This window comes from Humulus lupulus, chromosome 5, assembly GCF_963169125.1.
Source record: "Humulus lupulus chromosome 5, drHumLupu1.1, whole genome shotgun sequence".
Lineage (NCBI taxonomy): Eukaryota > Viridiplantae > Streptophyta > Magnoliopsida > Rosales > Cannabaceae > Humulus > Humulus lupulus.
In genome coordinates, this window is record NC_084797.1 from 150,590,961 (window position 1) to 150,602,368 (window position 11,408).

Genomic DNA, 11,408 nt, shown 5'->3' on the forward strand with positions numbered 1-11,408 from the left:
TACATCCTGTGTCCTTTGGGTCCAGTCATCATGATACCTACTCCAGATCCTCCTTCGTTGGATGCTCCATCCACATGCAGGCTCCATTCTTCAGAACTCCTTGGCTCTCCTTCTATGAATGACTGCCCCTTTTCTTCATCTCCTCCTCCATTTGGTCGATAGGTGAACTCCACTATGAAGTCTGCGAGCATTTGTCCATTGGTGGAGGTCCTTGGGGTATTAAGTGATGTTGAATTGACTCAACTCTATCGACCACTTCATCAGTCTCCTCGAGGTTTCAGGTTTATGCAAGCCCTGCCTTAAAGGGCTATTGGTGAGTACTTCGATTGCATGGGCATGGAAATAGGGCCTCAAATTCCTTGAAGCCACAACTAACGCGTATGCCAACTTCTCTATCTCCGGGTATCGGTTCTTCACATCTACTAACCGTTACTGACGTAGTACACAAGTTGCTAGTGCTTCTTCTCTCCTTTAACCAGGGCAGCACTTATGGCATGCTCGGATACCGCCAAGTATAAGTATAGCCTTTCGCCCCTTTCAGGTTTTGCCAACAAGGGTGGCTTCCCTAAGTGTTCCTTCAGCTTGATAAAAACATCCTCACATTCTTCATCCCAAGCGAACTTTTTGCTCCCTTTAAGGATATTGAAGAAGGGGAGGCACTTGTCTGTAGACCTCGAGATGAATCTATTAATGGCTGCCACCCGTCCCATTTGACATTGCATCTCCTTCCTGTTCTTGGGTGGGCTCATTTCTATTAGGGCCTTTATCTTATCAGGATTAGCTTCAATGCCTCTGAAGTTGACCATGAAACCTAAGAACTTTCCCGAGGATACACCGAAAGTGCACTTAAGTGGATTCAACTTCATTCGGTACTTCCTGAGTGTGTCAAACATCTCTCCTAGGTCTTTGTTGAGTTTTGTGGCATTTTTGGTCTTCACCAGCATATCATCAACGTATACCTCCATGTTCCTCCCTATCTAGTTAGCGAACATTTTGTTCACTAATCTGTGATAGGTGGCACCCACATTCTTTAATCCAAAAGGCATCACCTTATAACAGTAGAGTCCTTTATCCGTTATAAATGATGTATGCTCTTCGGCGGCTGGGTTCATAGGTATCTGGTTGTATCCAGAGTAGGCATCCATAAAGCTAAGTAACTCGTGCCTGACTGTTGCATCCACCAACTGATCTATCCTTGGAAGTGGAAAACTGTCCTTAGGACAAGCCTTATTGAGGTTTGAGAAGTCAATGCAAGTCCTCCATTTCCATTCAGTTTCGGCACTAGCACCGGGTTCGACACCCATATAGGATAGAAGGATTCGCGGATGAACCCATTGGCCTTCAACTTGTCCACCTCCTCCTTTAAGGCTGCGTACCTCTCTAGGTCAAGCACTCGCCTTTTCTGCCTAATGGGCCTTGCCTCGGAGGCAATATTCAAATGGTGGCACATGATGGCTGGATCTATTCCTACCATGTCTTCGTGACTCCAAGCAAACACATCCAGATTGTCCTTCAAAAACCTTACCAACTTCTCCTTTGCGTCACTCTAAAGGCTTTTTCCCACCTTCAACTTTCATAATGGCTCTTCCATCACCATGATTTCCTCTACCTCCTCCACAGGTTCAGCCCCTGGCTCCTCCATGATTCTGGGGTCTAGTTCCTGTGGGTTTGCGCCCCCATGTACCACCATCGCCATCGGTTATCGCGGTTTCACAGACGTGCGAAGGGAGATGTTATAACACTCCCTTGCCTCTCTTTCGTTCTCCTTTCATACTCGCTACTCCACCAGGAGTTGGGAACTTGACGACAAGGTGATATATTGAAGTTATCGCTTTCAATTCTCTTAGGGATGGTCTCCCCAATACCGCATTGAAAGCTGAAGCACAATCTGCTACGACAAAGTTTGCCATGACTGTGGTCTGTCTGGGTTGTTCTCCCATGGTGAGTGCCAATTCGATTACCCCTAAGGGTTGTATCAAGTCCCCTGTGAATCCGTATAAGGAGGATTGACAGGGTTTCAAGTGTCTGACACCCAAACCTGTAACGACCCAAATTCGCTAATAAGGCTTAAGGACCTTGATTAGTGTGCCAGGAGGGCAGGTTGGGATTTATGTGTGATTTTATGAATTAAATGCATGGTTATGATTTAAAGCACGTTATTTGACTATTTGTTTATCTGAGATGCATGACTATGTATACTAGTATGCATGTAGGCCCGGATCGTGTTAGAAGGGCGTAAATGTAATTTTGGCCATGATTGGCATAACGGTATTGATATGTGATAATTGTATTCTGTGAATTGTACCACGTGGGTGTGGTTGTATTATTGTGATGCACGTGCCGAGACGGTCCTAGAGAGCTAGTTAACTCAAGAGTTGCAACGGGATTTCTGTACCCGGCTCGGGAGGAGCCTAGGGGTACCTCGGGAATTTTATGGTTAAGTTGAGATTTAGTGGGTAATGGTTATTGGAGATTTAGTAACCTGGGTAACCATTAGTTACTGCTGAGAGTAACAACTTTTAGAGAGAAAATGGTAGAAATGAAATAGAAATGAAAGGACTTAAGTGCCCTTGAGGTTTAAGTAGGAAAAGATAGGTAAGTAAGGGTAAAGTGGTCATTTGGCAAGGTTAATAGACAAATTTGGGCTGTGTATATGGGGTGTACGGTTTGGGGCTTATTTATGTTTAGTCTTGATAGAGTTTGAAGAGAAGAGAAATGAGAGGGAAAAGCTAGGGCATGAGGAAGAAGAAGAAGAAGAAGAAGAAGAGAAGGAGAAGTGGGAGTCTAGGAAGGGGTCAAGCAAGCCTTGTGTGGATTCTCCATTGGAGGTAAGAGCTTTATACATACCTAAGTTTTGATTTCTGTTTTGAATTGTAAAATCTAGAGCTAGAGTTAGTTGTTTGAGTTTTGGGATGAGTTGCTGAAAATAGGAATCAATGGGTGTGAATCTTGGGTGTATTGATGTTTTGAGCTTGAACCTTGAGTTATGGGTTGTTATATAGTCTATTTGATGTTTGAAAATGATTTTGGGGTTTGGGTATTGGTTTAGTATGAATTGGGAAGGTTTTAGCTCGGAGAAAACGCAGGAGAAAACCCAGAATTCTGGGTCTGCGAAGGCGTGCCGCGACACAAGTTTTTCGTGCCGCGGCAAGGGAGCCTCTGGCTGGTGGGTGCCGCGGCACAAGGATGTGGTGCCGCGGCACAAGGCAAATTTCAGGGCATCATTTTTAGGCAATTTTAGGCCTTTGCTCCGGGGGTTCGGGGGATGACTCCGGGGTGTTGTTTTAAGGTTTTAGAAGTCCCGAGAGTGCGGGATTGGTCCCGGGAAGTGGTTTTGGGTTGATTAGTATTGAGGGATGTTTCTTGTGTGTTGTGACTAGGTTGTTGGTGAGGCTCGTGCTTGAGGACCGTGCTCGTGGCTTAAGTGCATCAGGAGGCTCGGTGTGCAGGTAAGAAAACTATAACACCCGAGGTTAGGGCATGGCCCCAGATTGTATTATGTGCAAATGTTTAAACCTTAAATGAATCATGATGTGAGTGAATGATTATTTTGAATGTACTATATGTGTGATTATGATGAAATGAGCGGCAAGGGCCGAGTACGGCGTAAGCCGGGGCGGCCGTGGGCCGGGTACGGCGTAAGCCGGGGCGGCCGTGGGCCAAAAGTAACACCTAGCACATGGGATGCTATATTCAGGGTGGGACCCAAGGGATACATGAGTTATCCTCGCGGTGAGAACCGATACCCCAGGCTTCGGTAAGGCTCTGGGGCGGCATGGCCGTGTTTGCTTAGTCTAATGATTGACTTGTTTAATTGTGGATTATCTGTTATGATAAACTGAATACGTTGCATATGTTATGTTCTGCATGAGTTTTCTTGCTGGGCTTCGGCTCACGGGTGCTCTGTGTTGCAGGTAAGGGCAATGATTGAGTCAACCAACCATGAGTACGGAGAGCGTGAAGCGATGCGTACATGTTTGGCCTGCCCGACTGCTTTGGTTGGGGGTTTATTCGAAAATGGCTGTAATAATCTATGATTTTGTAACCGATCAACTGTAAACTTATTTCATGATGTAAATAGTTTTCAAACCTTATTTTGGGATCCCAATTGTTTAAATACTAGAAGTTTTTATTGAGTCAACGCATTTTCAAAGAGTACAGCCTTAACTTTTTATTAGTCACACTTTTGTTTCAAAACCTCGGTTAGCGAGTTCATTGCACTGTTTTGTCTTAAAACTCACTTAGTAACGGCTCTAAGGATGTAGGGCGTTACAACTTGGTATCAGAGCGAGCCAAGGTTTATTGGTTCTGGAGATCGACCGAACATGTACGCTCGCTGTCAGTGACAAGCTCGACTCAGGGTTGGTTGGTATGAGTGATGGACATGTCTAAATATATGTTTGAATGCCTGTTTGCCTGCTTATTTATATGGAGCATGGGGAATGAAATGACATATGCATGAGATACTGATAGGGCCTGGCCCTTGACTATTGCATGTTGGGATTGATGCATGCTGAATAATACTATTATGTATGTGGATGAATATTGGCATAATGGTTCGCATATTGAGTGTATGTGGTTAATTTTCTGGATTTAATTCATTAGTTATATTTGTATATTGGCTTGTTCGAAGCATGATAAGTATGGATTTACTTAGTAACGATTGAATCTGGTAGCTAAACGTATATCATTGTGGATTTGACCTAGTATATGCTTGTGTGTGCATTATACCTGTGGATATTTGGATTTAGTTGTGAGTTGGTTCAGAGTATGAACCTCTGAGTTCAGGAGTTTGGTCGGTTTGGACGGATGAACTTGAGTTGTTGGTTCCTAGAAGGGTTTTGTGGACGTGATATTGTGTTGAAAGGGGGTTTTAGATATAAGTTGGAATTGAGATCTCCAGTTACCCCTGAAAGTAGCAGCAGAGGATCACTAGTGTGTGAGCTAGCTGTGGAGTTTGTTAGTTGAGATGGGATAGAAGAACAGTGGATTCCTTTGGGGAAACTAGCTGATTCCGATGTGTTAACAGTAAGGTTACCAGTGTTGGTTTACTGTGAGGTATGGACAGATAAAGGTATTACATGAGAGGTTTAAGGGGTGTTATCCTCGGGTTTTGAGGAGAGCTCGAGTTGGCAAGGGATTTATCAATAGACGAGCAGAGTTAATTCCACCCTTGGTTAAGGGGATGAGGGATCCTGATTAGAGGGTCGTGTTAATGTTGAGGCAGAGAGGTACCCGGATTTGGTACTCGGGCTGAGGTACTGGCTTAATGGGTTTGGAAGGACCTATATGATGAAAGGTTAGAAGAGATTTTAAAGACATGATTTGCACCATGGAGATTGGTGGGCTTATAAGTTTGGCTTGGACTGTTGGGGGTAACAACAGTGTAAATCAATGGGTTTGGTGATCTGGGTAATTCATTTCGGAAAGTTATACTGATGGATGTATCCGGAATTGATGACGACCCATTTAAGGATTTAAGATCGGGAATAGTCTAAGGTATTTGGGCTGCTCTGAGGTATGAGTTTATCGTCTGCATGTGGATGGCGGAGAGGGCCATGTTGTTCGAGGAACTGATGGTTGATGTTTAGAGCATGAGTGATAGAGCCGCAAGGGCGGTGCTTCCTTTGATGGAATTAGTAAGGATAGATTTGTGATAATCAAGTTAAAGGGACCCCGGATAGTTCTATGGCTTCTAGTTTGCCAGAAAGGGGGAAAAGTCTGATTGATAAGATGGTACTTGTGGTGATAGAACGCAGTGAAGTCGGATTCTCACTTTTGAGGGGAAAGGACCCCAGACAGTGCTTGGGCACCTAATTTGAGCTTTGAAAGAAGTTTGGTTACTAAGGTGGTTGTCAAGATGGCGATAGGAACCAGGGAGGTTATTGGTATACATGAGGAAGAGGATGCCACCTGAGAGGAGGCCAGGTGAGGGCATGACTTCTACGTAGAATGACTCGAGATGTTAGGATGGATTTCCCATGGTGCGGGAAACGGAGAACTGGAATGCATCGATACATTCGAGGTTCGAGGCTGAGTCCTCAAGGATGAGCATTTAACTGACGAGCTTATGCTTTGGACATGTAACGAACTGGAAGGGCTCGGTGTTGGGAATGTTCCGAGAGGGAGATGGACATAGAGAGGTTGCCTCAAAGGTGCCATTTGAGAGGCCGAGGACAGTAATACTTATTGAGAAGGAATTAGAAACTCTGGCAGATGAATTGTTGAGGATATCATCTGGAGTACGTAAAGGAGACAGAGCTGATCAGTGGAAAAATTACGTGGGTATGTAAAGAAAGATTTAGGGGATACTTCAAGGTCAGACTACAGATAAGGATCGGTATAAGGAGTGTTGTAAAAGACGGTTTTGGCCGACAGAAAGTCTATTGAAGCAATCGAAGGAATCTGAGCCTGGTATAGCCAGTGTGCTATACTGCGGGGATTGTTGGCATCGTCGGGTTAGAACAAAAGTTTAATGTTGGATACAAGATGGGACGATGTCTCCAAGAGTTGATCTAGGACCTGGATTTTACCAGTTGGAAACCAAGGATAAAGACTTTTCGTGAATTGATTAGGTGGCACCGGGTAGGGTGTGAGAAATTGGTAACAAGGATTCTGGAACTGTTCAAGCTGCAGCAGCACAGGTAAATTCTTTAGGCGGAGAATGAGTGAACGGTATGGACAAGTCCCCTTCAAGCTCACGAGCAGTGCATGTGGATTACTCCCAGACGGAAATGGTGAGCAACTGATTATTAGGCTGAAGACGTTAGTACCCAGAAGGCGGTGTCTCAGGTAAGGTTCTACGGAGTGTTAGTTTGGGAGTCGTCAAGAGTATTCAGAATAGAGCTACAAGAAGAAAGGACAGGTATGAGGAGATTTGATCTGAAGCCGCAAGGAAGCTAATGAAGAACATCCAAAGAATTGAAGGCATAACAAGACTGGTAAGCGCGTCATCTACTGCATAAGCACCTCCGAAGATTACTACATCAGAGATGAGAAGAACAGTAAAGTTTGAGGTTAGATGGATTGAGTGGTGTCAAATCAGAAAGAAATTCAGAAGACAAGGTAAGATTTGATTGGTTACGGACGATGATGGAATTTGCGTGTGTTTTGGTTAAGTAAAGAGTGATTTCATAAAGGACCTGATCTATGGTAAGGTTATGAAAATGTGGGAGTGCATCACGGGTTGGGCACGCCCAGGATTAAATTGATGCAAGGATGGATTAAACCTTGCGGGAGGCGACAGAATGGATCATGGTTGATGCACTTGGAACATTAAGTCGACCGTTGTGTATGGCATAAGGAACTTAAGTCTTGAGTATTAGTAAGAAAGGTTATCATTGAGACTCAGTGCGGTGAAAAGTAACAGACGGATGATCAGTGTTTGAAATCCTTGATTGAAAGAAGGGCGATGTAATTGGAGGCGGAACTCCTAGCTGTGAGGCATGTATAAGTCAAAGGATAACGCCATAAATTGTAATAGAATAGACAAGGCAACGTCTGAGATTGGCATAATGTTAGTAGGCAATGATTAGCTGGTGGGTGTCACTGAGCTATGGAATTCAAAGTGTTGGCTTGAGTTGAAACAGGGAAGGACCCTGTCATGGTGGTACAAGTAGGATACCAGGATCGAGTGAAGGATCCAGATAGGATTTGGTTTTGAATGAGGGTTCTGTATGGACATCATTCCACCTCCTAGGGTACGTCGTACCGGGAGGGTCGAGCGGGTGACGGAATCTTGTGTTTTCCTTTGGACCCTGAGGGGTTAGGTGATGTGGTAGTGTATCACGGGAATAGACCACTTTGGACCTTGAGTAAAGTGATTGGACATGAAAAATTTTTAACTCGGTGGTTTGAGTTGATGTAGTTGGTTCAGGGGAACTGGTAGCAGGGTAAAACGTCGATGATACGGAATTGAGACCCAAGAGTATTTTAAATTGTTGGAATGGATTTAGAGGACAAAAAGAACAGAGTGGGAACCTGGAATTATCAGTTGATTGCAAGTGATTGGCAGTCTGAAAGTTATCAAATGTCTTATCGAGTTGAGCGCTGAGTAGGCGAATACTTGAGGTATTAAGGGAAGTGTAATCCCTGATGGATTAGTCGTGGTGGCAATTGCTGGTGTCTTGATTAGTGTAACGCGACATAGGGCTTGGTAAGAGGTGAAGGATAGTGAATGCTACAGTTTGGCTTTAGTTCAGAGTGAAAGCCAAAGAAGTCGTTGAAACTTCTTAAGGCAGGAGTGTCTGCCTATTTTGAAAGATTAAAGAGTTGGTAAATTGCTAATTTATGAGGAAATAAAGTTCCGGAAGGAAAGAGCTGCGTCTCTGCGTAATAACAAACGAGGATTGGTAAGGTGTTCAGAGGACGAAGGGAGAGTTCTGACTCTTAATTCAGCCTAAAATTCTGAAGTTGTATTAAGTATTAGGCCAGCGGGGCCTACAAGCTGATCCCACCTAGTAGAGGTGATGACGTTTGAGAATCTCTGGAATCAGGAATAAGACAATGAATTGGCCATTGTAACCTAGGCAGACCCTGGGCTTCGGCAGGGTTGCGGTGTAGCGAAAGGCTATCGAGAGTATGGCCGTGAGACAAGATCTTGTGAGGCAAGATTGTTACTCCTGTAAGACTGTTGTTGAAAAGTAAAGTAAAGGCGGTGGACCTTGGAAGTTATGGCCAAGAGCTGCGGGTTTATTGACTGATATGTTGGATAAATTTCGAGGACGAAATTTTTATGAGGAGGGGATAGTTGTAACGACCCAAATTCGCTAATAAGGCTTAAGGACCTTGATTAGTGTGCCAGGAGGGCAGGTTGGGATTTATGTGTGATTTTATGAATTAAATGCATGGTTATGATTTAAAGCACGTTATTTGACTATTTGTTTATCTGAGATGCATGACTATGTATACTAGTATGCATGTAGGCCCGGATCGTGTTAGAAGGGCGTAAATGTAATTTTGGCCATGATTGGCATAACGGTATTGATATGTGATAATTGTATTCTGTGAATTGTACCACGTGGGTGTGGTTGTATTATTGTGATGCACGTGCCGAGACGGTCCTAGAGAGCTAGTTAACTCAAGAGTTGCAACGGGATTTCTGTACCCGGCTCGGGAGGAGCCTAGGGGTACCTCGGGAATTTTATGGTTAAGTTGAGATTTAGCGGGTAATGGTTATTGGAGATTTAGTAACCTGGGTAACCATTAGTTACTGCTGAGAGTAACAACTTTTAGAGAGAAAATGGTAGAAATGAAATAGAAATGAAAGGACTTAAGTGCCCTTGAGGTTTAAGTAGGAAAAGATAGGTAAGTAAGGGTAAAGTGGTCATTTGGCAAGGTTAATAGACAAATTTGGGCTGTGTATATGGGGTGTACGGTTTGGGGCTTATTTATGTTTAGTCTTGATAGAGTTTGAAGAGAAGAGAAATGAGAGGGAAAAGCTAGGGCATGAGGAAGAAGAAGAAGAAGAAGAAGATAAGGAGAAGTGGGAGTCTAGGAAGGGGTCAAGCAAGCCTTGTGTGGATTCTCCATTGGAGGTAAGAGCTTTATACATACCTAAGTTTTGATTTCTGTTTTGAATTGTAAAATCTAGAGCTAGAGTTAGTTGTTTGAGTTTTGGGATGAGTTGCTGAAAATAGGAATCAATGGGTGTGAATCTTGGGTGTATTGATGTTTTGAGCTTGAACCTTGAGTTATGGGTTGTTATATAGTCTATTTGATGTTTGAAAATGATTTTGGGGTTTGGGTATTGGTTTAGTATGAATTGGGAAGGTTTTAGCTCGGAGAAAACGCAGGAGAAAACCCAGAATTCTGGGTCTGCGAAGGCGTGCCGCGACACAAGTTTTTCGTGCCGCGGCAAGGGAGCCTCTGGCTGGTGGGTGCCGCGGCACAAGGATGTGGTGCCGCGGCACAAGGCAAATTTCAGGGCATCATTTTTAGGCAATTTTAGGCCTTTGCTCCGGGGGTTCGGGGGATGACTCCGGGGTGTTGTTTTAAGGTTTTAGAAGTCCCGAGAGTGCGGGATTGGTCCCGGGAAGTGGTTTTGGGTTGATTAGTATTGAGGGATGTTTCTTGTGTGTTGTGACTAGGTTGTTGGTGAGGCTCGTGCTTGAGGACCGTGCTCGTGGCTTAAGTGCATCAGGAGGCTCGGTGTGCAGGTAAGAAAACTATAACACCCGAGGTTAGGGCATGGCCCCAGATTGTATTATGTGCAAATGTTTAAACCTTAAATGAATCATGATGTGAGTGAATGATTATTTTGAATGTACTATATGTGTGATTATGATGAAATGAGCGGCAAGGGCCGAGTACGGCGTAAGCCGGGGCGGCCGTGGGCCGGGTACGGCGTAAGCCGGGGCGGCCGTGGGCCAAAAGTAACACCTAGCACATGGGATGCTATATTCAGGGTGGGACCCAAGGGATACATGAGTTATCCTCGCGGTGAGAACCGATACCCCAGGCTTCGGTAAGGCTCTGGGGCGGCATGGCCGTGTTTGCTTAGTCTAATGATTGACTTGTTTAATTGTGGATTATCTGTTATGATAAACTGAATACGTTGCATATGTTATGTTCTGCATGAGTTTTCTTGCTGGGCTTCGGCTCACGGGTGCTCTGTGTTGCAGGTAAGGGCAATGATTGAGTCAACCAACCATGAGTACGGAGAGCGTGAAGCGATGCGTACATGTTTGGCCTGCCCGACTGCTTTGGTTGGGGGTTTATTCGAAAATGGCTGTAATAATCTATGATTTTGTAACCGATCAACTGTAAACTTATTTCATGATGTAAATAGTTTTCAAACCTTATTTTGGGATCCCAATTGTTTAAATACTAGAAGTTTTTATTGAGTCAACGCATTTTCAAAGAGTACAGCCTTAACTTTTTATTAGTCACACTTTTGTTTCAAAACCTCGGTTAGCGAGTTCATTGCACTGTTTTGTCTTAAAACTCACTTAGTAACGGCTCTAAGGATGTAGGGCGTTACAAAACCCATCTTCTCCAAGGCGGGGCGATATAAGATATCTATGGAACTTCCATTCTCTACGAGGACCCGATGCACCTGCATGTTGGCCAATTGAACTGTCAACACCAAAGGATCATTATGGGGAAAGTGAACCCCTCGTGCATCCTCCTCTGTGAAAGTGATTGAGTCATTTTCTCCCTTAAAGCTTTTCAGGGGTTGCTGCTCCAAACTCATGACACACGGTGGTGGACTCCGTCTGGCTTCTCTAGCGTACCTGTCTCGACCCTTCCTGGACTCTCCCCCAAACCCCGGACCTCCAAAGATCGTTCTCACTTCTCCTTGTATCTCTGGGGCTCCTCCTTGTGTCCGAGGTATCATTAGCACGTCCTCCAATTTCTGCTTCTCCCTTCTGATATATTGGCCCAAGTGTCCCCTTCGGATGAGCTCT